Genomic DNA, 23025 nt, shown 5'->3' with positions numbered 1-23025 from the left:
TGAATATTGATTTTTATATTTAGTATTTAAACATAGTCTGGGTAGGTTCCTTCTTTCACAAAAACATGTTGTAAAAGTTGGAATTGTGGAGAACCCCTTTTACTGTCTGCTAAGGATATTCATTCTGGTTGATGTGGAGCTGCAGAGTAGACCTCATACGCTGAGGCAGATGAAAGTTTTCAAAAGTCTGTTTGGGTCAAGCACTTAGGATAAAAATAAGCATTAAATGGTTGTCGACTTGTTTCTGCCAGGTGAGTAATGAATTGTGCTATTTTAAGTAATTAGTCTATGATAACAATGCTATTGCTAACAACAAACTAACCCATGTTATTTTTATGTGCTTGGACCTCTTGGTAAATAATTTATTTAGCTTCTGTAAACACAAATAAATGCTGGAGTTGTACATTGATATTGAGTCGATGTGGGACGCTGGATTCGGGTCCAATGTAGGTCAACCATTCGCAGCGATCTACAGAAACCTTTATGTTCGTGTCTGTTCGTGCTCAGACACGAACCATGTGGGGGAATAGTCACAGCTCACTGCGACTGTCTGGCTGAGTAGGTTATATTTAATTTATTTAGCTTTTTTTTTTTTTTTTTTTTTAGCATGAAAGTCCCACTGAATAAACATATTTTGTCTGGGAATCGGCACTGAGCTAGCTGCTAACAACATTAGCACTCTGGGGGCTACCACGCTAGGGAGTAAAAATAATATATCTTACCTTTCATATCGATGCTTGTCCTTCTAAGAAAATGTCCAATAAAATATCTGAAAATACAATTTACACGATGTGATTGTTACCTGTTAGAAAGTGGGGTACCTGCTTTTAGCCGTAGATTGTGAATCCACTTTTCTCCTCTTTTTTGGTAGTTTTTTTTTTAATTAACTCCCTTGTGACCAACTACCTTTAAAGTTAGTCTCCACTTTAATTTTAAGTTTTATGTGACACTGGTAATTATGTAGCCAAATAGAAAATGTTTACTCTTTCTTACTTGTGGTGGGGATTAGGTTTTCATTGCCGACATTTAAAAATGCATGAGCATTTGTGGAGACAATTAAGAAGGGGAGCATTTCCATAAATGTCATTTGACTCATCTCATTAATGCAGAATGCTGCCCACTGTGCATGAAAGTACTGAGCTGTGCCATGTTTCCGTCATGCAGCTTGACTTCCAGGAAATAGAAATACAGAAGTCACTGCAGATGTTCCAAAATTTCAAAGAACCTGGTTAGGTCTGCTGGTTGCAACACAGATGATGAAAAGCAGTGAATCAGAAATGAAACTCACACTGACATCAAAAGAAAAGTGTTTTGATGAATAGAAGGTGGTGGTGGATCGGCAACTGTTAATCTTCACAGGTTGAATTTTGGCCCCATAAGTTTAAAAAAATGGAAGGGTAGTGTTAAGAAAATAAATTTGAAATAAGCTAGTTTTAAAACTTAACATGTCTTGATTCAAATGGCCTAATTGTGGTTTTAAAATCAGTAACGTATTCTGGCTGCCTTTTGTCTGTGTGGGAAAACAATACAGTGGAAGTTCTAGCTTTTCACACTCATCTGTAAAGAGCCATAAAACAGTAGGGGTTCATGGCTTGAGAGAGGGTCAGAGACAGCTCCTGGATTGGATGAGCAAAGATACGCCTTATTTGAATAAATTAAAGATAAGAATATGCCTTCACTATAAAACTTTCTACACAGAAGTAACAAATTAGATTTGCTCTAGCAATTCTCCAAAGACGTCTTTGCTTTTCTTTCTTTCCTTCTTCTTCTTTCCATTTATGTCAGGTAAATGAATGTATGTCTCTGTTGTTCTGCAGTTTCTGTTGTAATTTTATGCGTTGTCTTCTATTGGATTAAACTGCAATTCTGTGACGTCAACACGCATTGCTGTTTTCTTCTGAGTGACTACACGTGGCTCGCCGGGAGGACCTGGGATCCAAGGAAGAGAGAGAGCCAGACTTTTCCAAAATTAATTAATTCATAGAAGTCTTCCTTAACAGTACAAAGAAATTTATTTATTTTTTTACAAATTACATTCAAAAGAAATGCAAAGTTTCTACAACTGATACATACATTTTTCAAATTGTTGCAGCCAATTCCTTTCCACCACACCTGTCGCGCTAAATATTTATAAAGAAACAATTGAAAAAAATATGATGAAACAAAGCATAAAAAGTTTCAAACACTCAATTTACCTACAGGAAAAAAAAATTGGTGAATTTAATTAGAAATATATATATATATATATATATATATATATATATATATATATATATATATATATATATATACACACACACACACAGTAAAATCTGCTGGGTTAAAAATAACACAATACGTAACCCAACGCTGGGTCAAATATGGACTGACCCAACGCTAGGTTGTTTTAACTCAAGTGGGTTGGGTTGACGGTTTAACCCAGCATATTGGGTTATACTTACAACCCAAAGCTTGGGTTAAATTGACCACTGCTCAAAGTTAAAATTACTCAATATTGAGTTGAAATTTATAACCCATTACAAATCTTTTTTTTTTTCTTTTTTACTTTAAAATTCACTATAAAAATTGTACTAAAAACAGCTCAAAAGAACTTTTATTTGCAAATGCTATATATTCCAACATACATGACATTTTTAACACAGACATGTAAAAGTTACAACATTAAACAATTGATTAAAACCACACCGGTTTTTTAACTTTATTGGTATATACATATAGAAATATTTTCATCAAAACAGTTTGACAGAAATGTAAAAAAAATAGTGACATAGTAACAAAAAAGATTTTTAAGTCAGAACATTTAAAAGTTATTTAAGGGTTATTGAAGAACTGCATTTATTCTTCCATGGCATCTAATTGGGCCCTCATTAATTTTATCGGGGGTGACTTGTTTCCTGGGATTTCATATATCACAGTTTGGAGAAAATCCCAAATCTGGATACACGACTTCGGATAACTCACATCAAAAACAAAGAAAGCTTTGAAATGGCCATCAACAGTCCCCAAAAGAGTTGGATATTCCAAAGCAGTTCCATTTATGATGACAAATGCTTGGGAACAGCAACACCTGTCCCCAAGCATGAGAACACGTGGGTGCTATGTTGCTGTATTTCCAAGATATTCCACCATGTTTGTCCCAATCTGGTGTGTGGAAAAAGCAGAAAGCAAGCCTTTAGTTATTTTAACCCTTGTGTGTGCGGGGACTGAGGCAAACGTAGAGGTTTATAGAAAATGATACAGGTTTTACGTGTGTGGGGTCAGTTGGACCCCATTTTGACATACAAGGATTAAAGGTAAGGAGGAACATTCCCCACTAATAATTTTTGATTAATTCTTATATGATTCTTGTTTGATACATCATCAAAAGACCCTTGCGTTTGAAGTTTACATATGCTACATAAAAAGACATGTATTTTTGGTCAACACTGTCTCATGACATTACAATTCTCATTTCACATCAGTTAGGACTTGGTAAATTCCAGATTAATGACCAGAAGAACAGTGAGGAAAAACAGCATATTTGTTTTAAACTTCTGGTTTCAATTACATTTAAACAGCAAAGAACTCATTCTGACATGAAGATAGACTTACTGGCTGGATGTCAATGAAGGCTTACCGGACTTCCAGGTTGCTGGGTCTGGCCACCTTTCGCCCAACTCTGTACGGGACAGGGAGGAGTTTGGCAGCAGCTGCAGTGCAACATCACTCTGTTTGTCAAAGAAAAACTCAGATTAAAATGCTACACAATCTAAAAAGAGCCACAGGAGAAAAAATAGTTCAGAAAATGTCCGTTTTGAGCTTCAATACGTTGTGGAGCAAATCAGTCTCAGGCAGAAGACTGCTCCTCTCCTTCTTCCCCATGCGAATGATCTTTGATGAGACCAAGGTGTTCCGGTTCTCTGTCAGTTTTCCACAAGACTGGATATAAAACAAAATCTAACGATCAGAAAAGACAAAAAATACAAATCAAATGTAAAAGTGAAATGATCTATTGAATTCAACCTTTCATGTTCTGGGTGGTTTGATATTTTGAGTCTGATTGTACATTTATACATGGTATTGAAGTTGAGTGTTTAACTGATCTTATAACCTCACCATGCCTGGTGTGTCCAACAAACGTGGGAACTCTGCAAAAATCTGCTGCATTGGGATTGTCCCACTTGATCGGATCCATCCTGCGCGATATACTGCAGCTTCCCGCATGTATTGGACTACCTGGTCTGCAGACCAGATGTTATTTTGTAGCCATTCTGTCAACAGGATGGCACATTCAGCACTAATGGTTGTTTTTGTGGGGAATACATTTAAAGTCTTCTTTTAATTTTAGTTGCTGAAATTAAACGTTCAGTCTAATTTAAATTTCAGCTGGTTAATCAGCTGTCTTCAACTACTTAATTCATAATTGGAAAATAAAAAGATTGACAATTAACATATAATTGGCATTGTGCTGTTAAGATGAGACCAAGTACTTCACTCTCCTGTTAATTAGGTTGCTTCTGGCTGTAAGAGGCAGAAGATTGACCTTCAGATCTTTATTTTTGTGAAGCATTGAGCATGTACTATGACTTCTTACTTCCATCTTCCTATTGAAGGTAAATCAGAGATTCACTGCATTAAAGTTGTTCAGAACAAGAGAAGATCTTAAGGAACAAGAATGCAGATTGTAAAATTATAAAATACTAATAGAGATAAGAAAATGCATGACATACAGTATTTTAATTGTAATTGATGCTTTAATTTTTATAATGTGATTTTGTAAGCTTGGGAGATTCTATTTGAAATACTTTGTAATTCTCAAGTTATGTTGTTTGAAATTACCATGTGATGATGTGTTAAACTGAAAAATGTTTGTTATATCTGACATTTGTTGACATAATTGATAAAATATTGCTTTATATTTCTATGCGTTGTTGATCTCTGCTTGTGTTAGAACTGGATTGTACTTCTGAGTTTGTCTCCTAACTGACTGAAATTTAGTCTGAAAGCTTCTGCTTGACAAAGAACTGTTCCCGTCACTGGTTAATGTTTTCTAATGTGATTGGATGGTATCTTTCTCTGGAAAATATAATTTGTACACTTCTCAGCTCTTCTCTAATAGTTTTCCCCAGGAGACTATTGAAGTCATGATAAGCTTTGAAAAAAATAATTTAGTACTTTCCACCAGCTAGAAAAAAAGTTCTGTAGCTCTTTGGTGTTGTGAAGTAAAAGTGATGATCAAATCATCAATATTTATCATCACAACAATTGTTGATTTAAAATTAAAAATCAACAATAGCCACAACATTGCATTATGATTAGGTTATTAGAGTTATTACCATTTAAATTATTACCGTTATGATCATGGTATTTTTATCCAGTATTTACTGATGTGATATGATTTTTCAGAATGTAGATACATAGACAAAATCAATATATTTGAATATTCAAATACAAAATTGTGCATAAGTTTAATTAAGAAAATAATTGTACAGAGTATTATACTTTACAAAAAAATCTATATATCTGTATTTCAAACAACCAGAGGATGATGTATTTTCTCTGCCATTTTATTATAAAGACTACAAGCCCTATGAACAATACATTGTTTATTATTAAAAAAATTCAAAATTTGAAATCTACCAGAATTAAACACATTCCTAATAGGAAACAACACATTTCCTATTAGATGCTTTTTTGTGGCATTTGCTTTTTGCTTTTATTTTAATACACTAGCAAAATATTTTTGAAACTTTGCGGACACCAGCGGCGTGGGGTCTTATGAATGCTATGTATGAGTCATGCACTATGTTCTTACAAAATATCTTTTAGGGTGTAAAAGTTGTCTAAATATTGACTGATGATGAAACTGGTCTGGAAAAAGTGAAAGTATATCTTAAATTAGCAGCTTGTGCAAAACATGTTTACACTGACCTGTTGTAAATGGCAGTGCAGAGTGTTAGGATATTGCAGCCATATGCTGTGTACAGGAGAGTGCATAACTGCTTGCTTTAATTCCTTGATGAGGCCTCTGTATTGAGGTCAGTCAGTGTTTGCTGTGCACAGGAGCGTAGTTTTGATAATTACCCCCATCTTCACTAGAAACCTTTGGCTGAACCTCAGGAGACCTGAACTCATTCCAAGCTGGAGTTTGACAAACAGAGATGAACTCTCCACCCACACAATACTCCAGTCAGTCAGTCTGAGGTTCTCTGGAGTTTTCAGTAACTTTGCTATTTGTGCTCACAGCTTCTGTCCTTTGGTAATTTTCTTGTTCCTTTTTAGTTGTTTTTCTGCAACAATTGTTTGATTTTCATTCAGCAAGTTCAACATTTCTCTCTGTCCTCTGCCACTTTGTCAAATATGCTATATAATCCTGCAATTGTGGTGACAAAACTATTAATTTATATTTATAGCTTCTAAGGAAGTTATAAATTATAAAGAGTGTAAGCTGATTTGACAAGGGATGGGATCGTAAGGACTAGATTATTTTGTGTTTTACTGAGACATTGCTGCGGAAAGGTATTCCATAATCTAGCACCTCTCAAACTTGTTTCCAGAATATACAAGCAGAAATACACTGCAGACAGGTTACTGATGGTAAAGTTGTAGTGTTTGCAGAGATTACCTCTCAAGTAGTTGTTGACCTGAGATGCTGAAGTTGCTGAATATTGTTGACAAGCCTCTTCAGTGTTACCTGGAGAATGGCAGCGGATCACATCTCTCCGTGTTCTTTGGGAAATCTACATCAGGGTGTTAAAGAGAAGGCTCCAATCAATTGTTTAACTTCAATTAAGGAGGAGCGGGTCATTCTTTGTAGGTCATGGAACAGTGAACCAGATCTGCATCTTTGTTGTTCTCTTAATTAGATCATTTAGGTTAACTTTTAAGTTCAGATGTTTTTTGTTGTTGTTTCCAAATGGCCTTGCAACCATTTCCACCATCAAACTTTCTGGGTGAATTGTTAGTTTTTAAATTGATGGTTTACTTTTAGGGTATCACCGAAACAAGAGCCATGTCTGGCACAATGCTGAGCTGATGTCTTTTGTCTGCACTTCACCTGGACTTGTCTTTGTCACTGACGCCATTTGTTGTGCTCATAATCATGATCTTCAGAAATGATCTTACAGTGAAAGGTGTCTGGTTTGGAAAACTAGGCATATTTATTATTTGCAATAGTAGGAGAACCTATCCATCCTGTGAAAGTGAAGAAGGTGACTAGAAAAGCAAGGCTCTTGATTTTTATGTGCCCATATAAAACTAGCAGAGTGGTCCACAGTGGTTGCTGATTCCTGTTATATATAAAGCTCTTGATTTACTGCTTCATTTATTTTCCAGCTCTACCCTTTGGTCATGATACATTAATCGTGTGTTTAGAAGATCATGATTCTGTATACAAGCTACTTAAATGGGTTTCCTCTGTAGGCTGGTTGGGCTGAACCTTAGTGATAAGGTGCTCTTCTTCCTGCTTGGTAATAGCACTTCTGAATTGCACTTTGAAAGGAGTCTGTTGAGGTGGTTTGGGATGCTTCCTAAATGCTGCCTTTTGGAGGTCTTATGGGTATGCTGGGAGTAGAACATGAGAGCAGACCCAGTCCTTCGTGGAGGAGCTTCATATCTCCACTAATAAAAGTATAGCAAGCTGATCCACATCAGAATTCCCCTTAAGGATAACATTGTACTATTTAGAAGACAGGGATGACTCGGATTTCCTCCTCAAACTGTAATATCTTCCTTTCCACTTAAATATCAAGTAGGTGGAAACAAATATTACAGTTATTTGTTTTTATGTTACCTTAAACCTTTTTAAACTTTTTAACATTTTACCTCTTAAAGTTTTATCAACTTGTACCTCAGAGAAAATTAAGTATTTATTTTGTACAGAAAAAAAAAAAAAAAAAAACAAGGCTAGTGTGTGTTTAGTTCAAGTTAAATGAGGTACATAGTAAGTCACTCTGGTATTGTATTATGTAAAAAAAACAATATACCTACCTCTTTAGAGTTAATAAAGGGCCGATAAACAAAACAACAAAAATCAGATGTAAAGCTGGCACTTGGATCCTTTTCTCCAGCAGAAAATGTAGAGTGGGATTAACGTAGTCTCTGGATAGGAATATTACATCAATCTAGGAACATCCTGGCATGACTTTATTCAGACTCAGAGGAGCAGCTGCTGGCTGAACGTTTAATATTGTATGCGATGCTGTCTGCCAGCTTGATTCTCAATTGCCGTAGGGAAAACAGTGTGCAAGGTAAACACACTTACAGGTTAACACAAACTCATGCTATCAAAGGCTCTTTACCATTACAAACTGGAAGTTAGCTCATCAATTTTCCAGAGATAGTGTCAGGTTTTTTTTTTTTTTAAGAGAGCACTTTTGACAGCGTCTTTGCAAAATATTTCTGTCTAGTTGTGAGTTTCTAACAATGTGTTCAATAAGCGTTTCATCAATCCTCTGCTTTAAATTGTTACAGTGGATTCTGTTGGCATCAAAACTAGCCAAAAATGCAATGCAACACTAGCTTCAGCAATAAAATGGGAACCCAAATATATAACTAACGGGTCTTCATATCAGTTTTTTGGACATACATTATCCATAAAGTTGTTGGTGAATGCAAATTCCAAGACATTCAAACTCGGCATTCCTTTTCATTTTCCCGTTTACCTCATTATCTGTCACTCATCTATTTCCTCAAATATCCTATATTTTTTTCTGAACTCTACTTCCTCTAACTTTGTGTGATTGGATCAGAGCTGACAGGCTCCAGCAAACCCTCTGAGCAGCCTCTCCCATTAGCTCTGTCATGCGTCGAGCTTGCCTCACCTCCCCTGTCGCGTCTTTTATAAAACATACTCAGTAGGACTGGCATGACCTGAAGATGGGTCCAAGGAGAGTTCAGGCTTGTGGAAAATCCCAGTCTCATGATCAGATTTCTTGTTTCTGCATCATTGTTGGGTATGTTGGGTACCTTCACCTGTATTTTATATGTTTGGAATTGAAGGGAATTGTTATATGACTTGTACAAAATAGGGTTCAGCTTAAGAAAATTATATTTTATAAAATAAATGTATTGAATAATAAAATGTATAACTTTAAACAAATGAAAATAACAAAAATAAATGGTATGCCATCCAGAATAGGATGGCATACCGTCCTATTCTGTAATTTCACCAAGGACTTGTTGAGAATTAAGGAAGGAAAACTAAGGGGCACCAGGTGCTTCAGTGGCAGAGCACATGCACATTATGCAAAGGCTGCAGTCCCAGGTTTGATTCCCAGCCTTGGGGCCATTTACTGCATGTCCGCCCTTCTCTCTCTGCCCTTGTCTCTGTTGAACTACTCATGAATAAAGGCCACCAGTGACAACAAATCTTTAAAAAAACGAAAATAATAAAGTTAATTTGTAGGCTGTTTTGATAGGAATGTCTTTATTCTGGCAATGTTTTAATATGGCAATAGGGGGATATAGTAAAATGCTTTTATGAGTATGAAACTCCGTATATGAACTTTTCTTACCCAATTAAAAATAAGTTCTGTTTCTCTCTATTGAGTTTGGTATTCATTTTCTGCCACTGTAGATCTGCATAATTTCAACAACAGGTAAACCTTTATGATTTTCTTAATGTGATTTATTCTCGAGGACATTCCTTTACAAATGGACTGTTTGGCATCAGGCACATTATTGCGACAGATAGAAATTTGTTCAGTAAGTGAAGACACTTTTTTTTTACCGTTTCCTTTAAAAGGGTTGGGAGGGTGGGTTCTTGATTGCGCTATAAAATGGCACTAGTGCCTGGAAAATACAAAATGTCTCCCCTCTAATAATTTTTTCAAAACATAAATATACTTTACTGTAACTAAGATACAGTCTTGATTTTATGTTTTGGGACTTTAGTGGAAACATGGCTTACAAAAATTACAAAAATTTAAGCACTGACCCATAAATTGGAGAGCATAAAAAAAACTGCCATTGCTTTTTCTAAGCAGGTTGTGAAGTTACTACCTGACTCTTGTTCTCAAGCTATATGTTGATGCACTACAGTGATAGATGTGTTGCTGCCAGTAAGAGTGGCATATTTCACATTTCTATCCAACCGTATAGTTATCAGAAAATGATCTGACACAGCAGAAAGAAACTATTATGCTCCTGGCATACCATCCTATTCTGAGTTTCTTTTACCACTCACTATTCCCATACCTGACCTTCAGTTACAACCCCTGGCAAAAAGTATGGAATCACCAGTGTTGGATGAGCAGTCATTCAGACATTTCATGCTGTAAAACAAACTCGGATCAAAAACATGATACAATATTAAGGTCATTCCAAAGTGCAACTTGTTGGCTTTCAGGAACACTCAAAGAAATGAAGAGAAAACATTGTGGAAGTCAGTGAATGATACTTTTATTGACCAAACACAGGGAAATAAATATGGAATCACTCAATTCTGAGGAAAAAAGTATGGAATCACTCAAATTGGAGGTAGAAAAAAGGACACACCCAGTCTATTTCCTTTCCCTAAATGGACACCTGCCCCAGATTAGATGTGCCCGTTAGTGTGCAGTTCAAAACACCTGCAGTCATGACACCTTGGAGGGCTGCTGGACGAAGTGGAGTGGCGAGAACCATGACTCCAACAAGAGAAATGTCCCTTGAAACAAAAGAGAGGATTGTGAAACTTCTTGAAGAAGGTAACCCTTCACGCATGGTTGCTAAAGATGTGGGCTGTTCACAGTCAGCTGTATCCAAGATATGGTCCAAACACAAACAGCATGGAATGGTTGTTAAAGCCAAGCGTACTGGTAGACCAAGAAAGACATTAAAGCGTCAAGACAAACAACTAAAGGTCATTTGTCTTGAAAACCAAAAAAGTACAACTAAACAGATGAAGCATAAATGGGAGGAAGCTGGAGTCAATGTATGTGACCGAACCGTAAGAAATCGCCTAAAGGAGGTGGGATTTCAATACAGGAAAGCTAAATAAAAACCAGCATTGACACCTAACCATAAAAGAACAAGATTCCGATGGGCTAAGGAGAGGCAATCATGGACTGTGGATGACTGGATGAAAGTTGTCTTCAGTGATGAGTCAAGAATCTGCATTGGACAAGGTGATGATGCTGGAACTTTTGTTTGGTGCCGTTCCAGTGAGATTTATGAAGAGGCCTGCCTGAAGAAAACAACCAAATTTCCACAGTCCTTGATGATATGGGGCTGCATGTCAGGCAAAGGCACTGGGGAGATGACTGTGGTTAATTCTTCTATCAATGCACAAGTTTACATTGACATTTTGGACAGTTTTCTCATCCCTTCAATTGAACAGATGTTTGGAGATGATGAAATAATTTTCCAAGATGACAATGAATCGTGCCATAGGGCAAAAACAGTGAAGGCATTCCTTGAAGAAAGACACATTCAGTCGATGTCATGGCCTGCAAATAGTCCAGATCTCAACCCAATAGAAAACCTGTGGTGGAGATTGAAAAAAATGTTCCACAAGAAGGCTCCAACCTGCAAAGCTGATCTGGCAACTGCTATCAAAGAGAGTAGGCACCAAATACTGTTTGTCCCTCATCAAGTCCATGCCTCAGAGACTAAAAGCTGTTATAAAAGCCAAAGATGGTGCAACTAAATACTAGTGATGTATTTTGAATGGTCTTTTGTTTATGTGTTTTTCATGATTCCATACTTTTTTCCTCAGAATTGAGTGATTCCATATTTATTTCCCTGTGTTTGGTCAATAAAAGTATCATTCACTGACTTCCACAATGTTTTCTCTTCATTTCTTTGAGTGTTCCTGAAAGCCAACAAGTTGCACTTTGGAATGACCTTAATATTGTATCATGTTTTTGATCCGAGTTTGTTTTACAGCATGAAATGTCTGAATGACTGCTCATCCAACACTGGTGATTCCATACTTTTTGCCAGGGGTTGTACAATTCATAAAGCAAACATAGATGGGCTATTTCTTTTTCAGGATTATGTTAAAACCACTTCAATATGTGATACATTTTTTATATCATTATGAAGAAGTTATCTTTGATTTTGTACATTGTTCTTTAGACATCAATCTCAGATTCTTTATGATGTTATCTTTTATGTCCAAGTATTAAGGATAGGAATTTCATTTTCTCTGACTTAACATAGATTTACCGTATAATGCGATCGGCTCCTGGTCTTATCTGGTTTTTAAGCTCAGACTTCATCCCTTCCCAACCTATGGGTAGCAAATCTTTACTGTCTTTTGTCAAAGCAAGCCTAGAGGTTTGTCCATTCCTGTCTGTTTTCAAGTGAATCAGTCATTTGAAAGGTGGAGGAGATGTTTATGTAACACAGATGAGAAGGGTATTTTATATATTAGATGAATGGGCCAATAGGTTCGACTATCGGAGCATAGTGGGGTGTTTAAATGACACACAAAGGCAGTTAAATGAATTTTAAAAAAAACAACTGGCTTTAGTGACATAAACCATGAAATTAACAAACAGTTATACAAGACACACAATTATGAAAATAAAATTACACACATTAAAATACAAAAAAAAATAATACAAATACTTGGCCAAGTGCTAGTTCTCAGTTTTGAATCTTTTGGGTGCACCCTGGTAATCTGAATTCTAAATTGTAATAGGCAACAGATCAATCAGTTCCAGTTCCAATTAGGTTCAACTCCACACCATTCACATGAGGAGAATTTCCTACACAGCAGTTTGTTACAAAGTACCAAATAAAAACCAGTCCAAAAGGTGAGATCAGAAATTCCAGGATTAAACAATAAAAAGAAAAATGTCAGTCAGTGGTCTCACTCATAACTAACTGTGTGTGAAGATGTGAGTGGTACCGGCCTACCACACCGTGGGGTGCAGCAGGACTCCAAATGGGAAAGAAGGAATCCAGGAATCCAGTTCTTTCTAAGTCCAGGTGGGAAGGCTCGCCATCAAAGTCACAGGAGGAATCCAACTCAGGAACAATCCAGTATAAACAAAAAAACCTGACCTGTCAACAGACAGGACCAGCAGAATCATAGGATTTTATTAAGCTGTTCTAGCTTTAATCCTTAAATCATGTTTCTATATATTTGACATCAATTACTGTAAATTACAAAAGCATTTCTTCAAACAATATTAAACATTACATTTTATCCAAAATCAGTAAAAGTTTACATTTTAATAATCAAATAGTTCAGATAAACAATATTATTCAACAAAAATGTGATAAACAGAACAAAAACCCAAATGAAAGGCACAGAATATGCTCACCGATCTCAATGCGACACGTTAGGGACAACAATATGGTGGCTCTCAGTCCGGACCCGTGAGGCACTAGATAGTGTAATAAGGCATATTTTCCGTGCTTTAACCTTGATAATATGAGCTTTAATTGTGAACAAAGTAAGAATATAATATAAATTAGGTTTTACCTTCAACTGAACGGAGAACATGAACTTAAACCGTCAGCCTAGTAGCCGTTAGGGCTAAACTAGTAGCCGTTGGCCGTTAGAGCTAACGAGTCAGCTCTAACGGTGTTCAGCAGAAAAAGTTAACTTGTCTTTCCTTTTCCTTTTTCTTTCCACTTCACGCATCCAGCTTAGAAGTCGGATGATCTGGGAAAGCGTTTGTTTAGTTATATAACTGTTTTAAAACAGAGACTCTCACGCTGCCCAGCTTAATCGTTTCCGGATCTCTCTCGCTTACACAGTCGATGCTGCGGAAGGGCGGGTCTTGCAGCGGCAGTCTGAATTCTGATTGGTTTAAACTCACTGGAAACTAAACTTCCTATTGGCTAGGTAGACCACCTAGCTTTCCCAACCTCAGTTTCTTAAAGAGGCATCCACATTTTATGTGGGTTACACCCTCCCCTCTGAAGGGTATGCCAGTCCCTGGGCATCTGCAATGTGACACTGCGTCACACGGCTTACACATGCCTGACAGAATTATGGGGTACATTCTCAAAACCATTCAGGGAGCTAGTCAAAGCCTCACTAAGACCCTGGAAAAGAGAATTCACCACCATTATCAGCGGATTTCCAAGTTTTACATATTCTAATCTATTAGGCTTTGAGTGCACTCTTTGAGAGCGACGGAGGGATGTTTCACCATCTTGAAGTCCATCAGTCTGAAACTTTAAGGGTTCAGGCTGGGCAGTAACAGGTGCATTTGCATCACAACACCCATCATCATATGCTGCATCTGAGCTTATTTCATTATCTGGAGGAGTTTCCTCAGACTGCTGTGAATCCAAACACTGGGGGGATCTGTTAACTGAGTTCAGTTCAGGTAAAACTTCTGCTTGTTCAGGTGAGTTGTCATGTTCAGGTAGGTTGACATTTTCAGGTAAGTTGACATTTTCAGGTGAGTTGACACTTTCAGGTGAGTTGATACTTGATGCACCGTGAATATCTCCAGTACTTCCATCTCCTACAAGGGACTGAGTTGCTGGAGCATCAGGTGAGAGGGAAACTACAGACTCCTCTGTTTCTGCTGCTTTCTGGGCTGCACAAGGAGGCTCACTCGACTTGTGAGTTTCAGGCACTACAACATATGTATCAGGTTTTGATATAATACGAGGGAAGAATGTCCAATCAGGTACATCATCCAAATCTGAGATGATCTCCTCTTCACTCTCGACGACTGGACATTGTCTTGTTCTTGGTCTCTTGTTTGGACGAGGTTTGACTGTTTCAGGTTCTGCAGCTGCTGACAGGAATCCACATGGCAGAAGCAAGTCTCTGTGCAGAGTCCGCACTGGTCCATCTTTACTTTCAGGTTTGACAGTATAAACTGGCATTTCTCCAGCTCGCTTGAGGACAATATAAACATCCTCCTCCCACTTGTCTGCCAACTTATGTTTTCCACGCAGCTTCACATTTCGTACGAGAACTCTGTCTCCTGTCTGCAAGGTTGATTCAATCACCCGCCGGTCAAATCTGGCTTTATTGCGACTTGCATTCTTTGCTGCATTACTAGTAGCAATATGGTAACTTTCTTCCAACCGAGATTTTAGATTGCCAACATACTGGGAATGAGTCTGCTTACTAGCATTGGTGGGCAATCTGAAGATCAAGTCAATGGGCAGTCTGGGTTGTCTCCCGAACATTAATTCATACGGAGAGAATCCAGTCACGTCACTCTTTGTACAATTATAAGCATGTACCAGAGGTTTGACAAAGTCTTTCCAGTGGAGTTTATCTGACTTATCAAGTGTTCCAAGCATCTGAAGAAGAGTGCGATTGAATCTTTCAACCGGATTTCCCCTGGGATGGTAAGGGGTTGTGCGCACTTTCCTCATGCCAATAAGTTCACAGAGTTCTTTAATGATTTTTGATTCGAAATCAGCACCCTGATCACTAAGGAGCTTTTCAGGAAAACCATAGTGAACAATGAAGTTTTCCCAGAGGCACTTTGCTACGGTCTGTGCTCGCTGGTTTGGAGTTGGTATAGCCACTGCATATTTTGTAAAATGATCAGTTATTACAAGAACATCTTTTGTGTTTGAGCGGTCTGGCTCTATTGACAAAAAGTCAATGCACACCAGTTCAAGGGGTCGGCAGGTCTTAATGTTCATTAGTGGAGCGGCTCTCTCTGGATGTGTTTTTCGGCGAACACATCGCTCACAGGTTTTAACCATTTTCTCTATGGTCATGTACATTTTTGGCCAATAAAATCTGGTTCTTGCCAAATCTACTGTTCGTTCGACTCCAAGATGGCCCATATCATGATGAAGACTCCTAAGTGCCGTAGCTCTTAGCTCCTCAGGCAGCACGAGCTGATATGAGATGTTTGGACCATCCTGTCGCTTACGATAGAGCACTCCATTCTGTATTTCCAACCGAGACAACTCTCTGAGTAACAAGGGTAGTTCTGGTAACTCCAGCTTAAGGCTGGGACATGGAGTTTCACCAGACTCCAAAAGTACAATGACTGCATTGATAGCAGGATCTAAGGTTTGTTTTTGCCTCAACTCCTCTTCTGAAAATGAATGGACAAGAGGGGACCCATCCACTTGCTCCTGCAGGAAGCAGTCGGGAATTGCTGAGGACTGGTGAGTAAGGGATTCAACCAATGTCAACCCAGGAGTGGTAGCTTGAACATCAGCTACTGATGAGATGACCAGATGACGTTCACAAATAGCCTTGATCACCTCCTGGGAAACAGTTTCTGGATTTTGAAGGTTACTCAGATGGTACAGTGTGAACTGCCGGATTCTCTCGCTTTCCTTCTTGGATGCATAATCATCCTTTGGTGGATCGTGAGGTCGGCGAGAGAGTGCGTCGGCATCTAGATTTTGCTTACCCGATCTGTACTGAAGACTGAATGAGTAAGTAGAAAGACTGGACAACCACCTGTACCCCGTCGCATCAAGCTTTGCGGATGTTAAAATATATGTAAGTGGGTTGCTGTCAGTCACTACTGTGAAATCTGTACCATAAAGGTAATCAGAAAATTTTTCTGTGACTGCCCACTTAAGGGCCAAGAATTCAAGCTTATGAGCTGGGTACTTTCTCTCACTCTTGGAAAGTCCTCGACTTGCAAAAGCTATGACTCGAGATTGACCATCTTGAACCTGATATAATGCAGCCCCAAGGCCAACAGTGCTGGCATCTGTATGTAGGACATACGGAAGTTGGGGGTCTGCAAATCCCAAGACTGGAGCTGATGATAGCTTTCTTATTATATCATCAAAGGCTCCCTGACATTGGGATGTCCACCGCTGACCAAAGGACTCCTTTGGGTCGCGATACTCTGAACCTGCATTTACCTTCTGTCTCTTGTTCAACTTTCTGAGTGGTGGATAACCGGAAGTTAGTTCATTAAGGGGCTTTACAATAGTAGAGTACCCTTGAATGAATCGTCGGTAGTATCCAGCAAATCCTAAAAAGGATTGAAGCTCTTTAAGATTTGTGGGGATTGGCCAGGTCTTTAAGGCCTGAACTTTCTCTGGGTCGGTTTCAACACCTCTCTCAGAAACAATGTGGCCAAGGTATTTTACTGACGTTTGAAAGAATTTGCACTTTTCTGGTGCCAGTTTCAAACCATATGTCATCAATCGTTCAAGGACACGCTGCAAGCGCTGTTCATGTTCTTCCAGTGATGATGAGAAAATGATCAGGTCATCAATGAACACTAAAACTTCCTTTAGGTTCATATCACCAACACACTTTTCCATCAGTCTTTGGAAGGTTGAAGGCGCATTTGTTATTCCTTGGGGCATCCTGTTAAATTCCCAGAATCCAACTGGACACACAAATGCGGTCTTATACTTGTCTGCTTCTTCCATTTCGACCTGGTAGTAACCTGACTTGAGGTCTAGGACGGAGAACCACTTAGAACCAGCAAGTGCAGTGAAAGCATCTTCCAGTTTTGGAAGAGCGTAGGCGTCTTTAATGGTCTGTAGATTCAGCTTTCTGTAATCTACACACAGACGAACAGAACCATTCTTTTTGCGAACCACAACGATTGGGGAAGCGAATGGGGACTCAGATTCCCGGATGACTCCAGAATCTAGGAGTTCCTGTAGATGTTGTCTCACAGCATCCACATCATTGGGGTGTATCGGGCGGGCTCTTTGCTTAAAAGGCGTCTCATCACTGAGCTTGATTCTGTGTTTTACCTTATCAGTATGGCCAAAATCCAGGTCATTCTGAGAGAAAACGTTTGGCATGGTGTTCAACATTTTTGTTATTCGGTCTCTCCATTCAGTGGATAAGGGTGAATCTCCAAAATCAAAGCTTAGCTCTCGGAAAGACTTTGCTGGAGACTGAGAACAGTCTGGCTCACTGGCGACATGTTCTTTGTGTAACACTTGTACTACAGCATTAACATCTGCCACAATAGTTTTGGGGGGAATGACAATGTCATGATTGGTGTCATTTCTCAGTACGACAGGAAGATGACATGAGCGCTTGCTTGGTAAAGTTACTGCAACCGCTGAAACCAGCAACCCATTCGGTAGAGAAGAAGCTGATGGTTGCTCAATAATGACATCTCTTTGAATGTTGAAACGATCAACATGAGCAAAAGCCTCAACGACAGCGGTCTGTCTTGCAGGAACGACTTTAGGCAGCTTGCCTATTAGTTTTGCACAACCAAGGCTGTGGTTAGACTCCCTTTGTCGTATCTCAAGTATTTTGAGAACAGCCTGATATCCATTCATCAAAGGCTGAAAAGGTGAAAGTTTCTGGTAATCAGCGTAAAGAACGTCGAGTGTGTTTGTGCCTATAAGCACCTGTTCATGGGCTGTAGAGCGGAGGTGTGGAATAATCAAGGCCAAAGTATTAATTTCAATATCAGAGCCAACAAACTCTTTAGGAAAGGTGATGGTAAGCTCAACATATCCTAAATAGGGAACAAACTGGCCATTAGCACCCTCCACTTCAAGCAAATCATTTAAAGAATGAATGGTCAGATCAGAAAGGTGTTCTTCATAAAAGGACTGGGGCACAGTTGTGACTTGTGAACCTGTGTCCAGTAGACAGTTTGTGTCTTTCCCTGCAATGGATAATTGAGCTGTGGTTTTAGTTCCCACAAGGCCATGTGGTAATTTTGACCCTTCTACCTCAACACTCTTGACAACAGATTTCATGGTTTTGGGACTGGAGTTTTGTAACTTTGCTCCCATACGTCCCTCTATGGGAGCCGACACTAGTTTAAATGTGTCTCACTATTAGAAGCATTAGAGGCTTCCCAAGCAGCCTGCTTTTCTTTTAGCAGTTTTTTCTTAGCTGCTACAAGGGAAGGATTTGGTGCTTTATCACAAACTGAAACAACATGGCCATCCTCTCCACATTGGAAACAGTACCAGGGACGTGGTCTGCCATTTGCTTTAAATGTGGAGGGATGCTGATGGGCTGTTTTTGGTTTCACCACATGGGCTTCATGTGTGACACTTAGAGGAACAGACTTTGCTTTTTGTTCCTTAGGTTGTTTTGGCTTTTGGCCCGTGGACACCATGCTCTTCACCTGAATGCTGAGGTCAGCAATTTGTTGCTTGAGCATCTCAAAATCAGTTTTATTTATCAAATCATTAGTGTCATGTGCAATATGCACTTGTGACATGGCACGCTGCCTGCTGGGGTTATGGCCAGACTTAGCATGGCCAAAATGCTGTCGCATGCGAGTCATTTTTGCAGCCTGTTTATCTTCTTCTGTCCTAAGAAGGAGCAACAGTTCTGCAAAGGTAGGTGGTTTTTCTTTCTTTTGTTCCAACTGAAGATCAACTATTAAAGTGTTTTCCCAACAACCTCTACAGAACTGCTTTAAAAGCTGTTGGTCAAACTCATGAGCGGACACACCACCACGTCTCATTGTTTTGCTTAGAGCAGTGTGCAGTCTCTGCAGGAAAACAGAAGGTAGCTCTCCATCATTCTGGAACGTGCTCATGAACCTAGCATAAAGCTCGTCACCATCTTCAACTGTACCGTAAGCGGAGTCAAGCAACTTGAGATAAGTTGAGGGATTAGACTGTGGGCTCAAATGTTTGATCATTTCAGAAGCAGGAGGAAGAAGACTGTCTAATATACGATGTGTGCAATGCAAGTCTGACACAGATGGGTCTCTGACAAGAATTTCAACACTTGCACGCCATGTATCATAATCTGCTTCATGGGTTGGACGTGGACTCTTGCCTGAAAAAGCTCTGAGTCTACTGGGTGAAGCAAACTGGGGTGAGTTATCATTGCTGCGCACCACATGCTCAACCACCACTCGCTGAACTGCAGGTGGGTTAACATCGATTAGGGGCATAGCGGTGGATTCAGATGAAACAGAAAAAGTCTGTGGGGGGTTGAGATCAATCAGGTTTTTACTGGAAATGGAAGGGATATAAGGCTCACTTGGATCACTTGCCGGTGTCAAAATCGTGGATTTGGTAGGCGTCACTGGTTGAGGGTTTTCAGAAGATGAAACATCTCTTTGGCTAGTTGAGTCTTTTCGTGGGGTTGGACTCTGTGAAGCTGAGGATTCTGGATCAGTCTCAGGTGATTGGGCAAAAATACTTTCTGCAGATGAAACCAGATTTTTAAGTTCCTCCTTCAACATTTCCCCTAATGAATTTCCACTCAGCCTGGCAATTTCAGAGAGCTGTTCCATGTACATCTTAGTAGCTTTGCTTCTGGCATCTAATGTGTAGACACTTCCTAAAGCCTTTAACTCATACACAATGCCTGCTTGAGTCGTGCTTGGAAGCTGAAGAGGCAACAATGGCTCTAATGTCTGCATGGCAGTCTCATGTGAAAACTCAATAATCATGTTTTTATGGAAATCTGACTTAGGATCATCTAAGCGAATGTAACGATTAATGGACCCATACTTCTGGAGAAAGGTGGACACTTCCTCATCTGTCTCTGACCCTGTTAAACCACTAACAACCACAGAATGGGAAATTTGTACGGACTCCCGGAGTACCACATCCATTTTTCTTTTCAGAAAAAGTACTTGGGACGTTCAAACAACAGGGGTAAGATGTCTGACACTTAAACACACACTCTAGCTCCTGGCTGCGCTCGCCAAAGCTTCCTCTGTAACACAGATGAGAAGGGTATTTTATATATTAGATGAATGGGCCAATAGGTTCGACTATCGGAGCATAGTGGGGTGTTTAAATGACACACAAAGGCAGTTAAATGAATTTTAAAAAAACAACTGGCTTTAGTGACATAAACCATGAAATTAACAAACAGTTATACAAGACACACAATTATGAAAATAAAATTACACACATTAAAATACAAAAAAAAATAATACAAATACTTGGCCAAGTGCTAGTTCTCAGTTTTGAATCTTTTGGGTGCACCCTGGTAATCTGAATTCTAAATTGTAATAGGCAACAGATCAATCAGTTCCAGTTCCAATTAGGTTCAACTCCACACCATTCACATGAGGAGAATTTCCTACACAGCAGTTTGTTACAAAGTACCAAATAAAAACCAGTCCAAAAGGTGAGATCAGAAATTCCAGGATTAAACAATAAAAAGAAAAATGTCAGTCAGTGGTCTCACTCATAACTAACTGTGTGTGAAGATGTGAGTGGTACCGGCCTACCACACCGTGGGGTGCAGCAGGACTCCAAATGGGAAAGAAGGAATCCAGGAATCCAGTTCTTTCTAAGTCCAGGTGGGAAGGCTCGCCATCAAAGTCACAGGAGGAATCCAACTCAGGAACAATCCAGTATAAACAAAAAAACCTGACCTGTCAACAGACAGGACCAGCAGAATCATAGGATTTTATTAAGCTGTTCTAGCTTTAATCCTTAAATCATGTTTCTATATATTTGACATCAATTACTGTAAATTACAAAAGCATTTCTTCAAACAATATTAAACATTACATTTTATCCAAAATCAGTAAAAGTTTACATTTTAATAATCAAATAGTTCAGATAAACAATATTATTCAACAAAAATGTGATAAACAGAACAAAAACCCAAATGAAAGGCACAGAATATGCTCACCGATCTCAATGCGACACGTTAGGGACAACAATATGGTGGCTCTCAGTCCGGACCCGTGAGGCACTAGATAGTGTAATAAGGCATATTTTCCGTGCTTTAACCTTGATAATATGAGCTTTAATTGTGAACAAAGTAAGAATATAATATAAATTAGGTTTTACCTTCAACTGAACGGAGAACATGAACTTAAACCGTCAGCCTAGTAGCCGTTAGGGCTAAACTAGTAGCCGTTGGCCGTTAGAGCTAACGAGTCAGCTCTAACGGTGTTCAGCAGAAAAAGTTAACTTGTCTTTCCTTTTCCTTTTTCTTTCCACTTCACGCATCCAGCTTAGAAGTCGGATGATCTGGGAAAGCGTTTGTTTAGTTATATAACTGTTTTAAAACAGAGACTCTCACGCTGCCCAGCTTAATCGTTTCCGGATCTCTCTCGCTTACACAGTCGATGCTGCGGAAGGGCGGGTCTTGCAGCGGCAGTCTGAATTCTGATTGGTTTAAACTCACTGGAAACTAAACTTCCTATTGGCTAGGTAGACCACCTAGCTTTCCCAACCTCAGTTTCTTAAAGAGGCATCCACATTTTATGTGGGTTACATTTACTTCGGGTGAAAAACTGCACTTCCCTGTAAAACACAATATTTTAAGAAGTTTTTCTTAAAACAAGTAGGTTGTCCCCCATTTACTTTTCATTTGGAATGTGTATTTGTTTACCTAGTCTTGTCAATAATGCTTAAGTTTCTTTTATTATTTTAAAAGTGTTTTCATTTAAAATGAATCTAAAATGAATCATTTTAGATAACATTTGTTAATTCAAGCATGTTTGATAAGCGAGCTCGACTTGACATGTGCTCCAGTTGTAACTTCACTATAAATCTTGTTTCGCTTCCAGAATAAAATATGAAGCTTTTACACTACTGTCATAGTAATTTCATCTACGCACATGCAAAATTTTCTACATAAAATATTGAACCAACTTTTGATGACATGTTTTGCCATCCTCGAAATCTTAGGAATGTTGAATCACAGTCATTTTTGAAAACTGTATTTTTTTTTTGTTTTATTTCAAACAAATAAAGCAGTGTTTCAAAAAAAATGCTACAGCAACTTCAATTAAACTGTCATAAGTGCAGTTGGTGATGAAAGTCAAAATATTTCTTAACTCAAGCTGGAGTAGAAGCCACTTGAAAATTTCTGATTGCAAGACATGTCTTAATCCTGCAAAGCCACAGCAACCCCAATTTGTTGCTGACATTGGGTACATTAAAAGGGCAAAAGCACAAAGATATTAGTAGGAGGTAAACTAAAACGTGGGTTTAAGATTTAGGTAAAACTTGGGTTTGCACATTCAACTTGTTCTAAACCTTTGTGCAAAGGAAGATTGGCTACACAATAATCTCTGCAAGGGCTGATGCAAATGTTATATATTCAAATGAGGCACTTTTCTTCCATTTAAAAGAAAAACCACCCATATTTATGTAAATCATAGCCAGAGCAAACAACCTCTCATTCTTGAAAGCCAAAATTGTGGCATGAATATTTTGCTGGGAAAAAAATAAGAGCTGGTAAAAGCCTTTCACAATTTTGGCTCAACATAAAATAAAAAC

At 38.7% G+C, this 23025-nt stretch overlaps 1 protein-coding gene and 2 long non-coding RNA genes across 3 annotated transcripts in view; 1 reads left to right on the top strand and 2 right to left on the bottom strand.

Annotated features, from left to right (window-relative positions):
• Positions 1–23025, top strand: part of htr4 (5-hydroxytryptamine receptor 4) — a 151630-nt gene that overhangs the window by 33298 nt on the left and 95307 nt on the right. The window lies entirely within an intron of this gene.
• Positions 12408–13825, bottom strand: LOC148156918 (uncharacterized). Its single transcript, XR_015764361.1, has 3 exons — positions 13397–13825; positions 13236–13298; positions 12408–12972 (listed from the first exon to the last, which is right to left on the bottom strand). It is a non-coding gene; the product is annotated as an uncharacterized LOC148156918 (long non-coding RNA).
• Positions 20598–21994, bottom strand: LOC148156917 (uncharacterized). Its single transcript, XR_015764454.1, has 3 exons — positions 21586–21994; positions 21425–21487; positions 20598–21161 (listed from the first exon to the last, which is right to left on the bottom strand). It is a non-coding gene; the product is annotated as an uncharacterized LOC148156917 (long non-coding RNA).

This window comes from Poecilia mexicana, unplaced genomic scaffold (genome assembly GCF_051168715.1).
Source record: "Poecilia mexicana isolate PSO_F unplaced genomic scaffold, ASM5116871v1 scaffold_10, whole genome shotgun sequence".
In the NCBI taxonomy this organism is placed as follows: domain Eukaryota; kingdom Metazoa; phylum Chordata; class Actinopteri; order Cyprinodontiformes; family Poeciliidae; genus Poecilia; species Poecilia mexicana.
The sequence above is the reverse complement of the archived record's forward strand: the minus strand, read 5'-3'. Positions and strand labels throughout refer to the sequence as shown.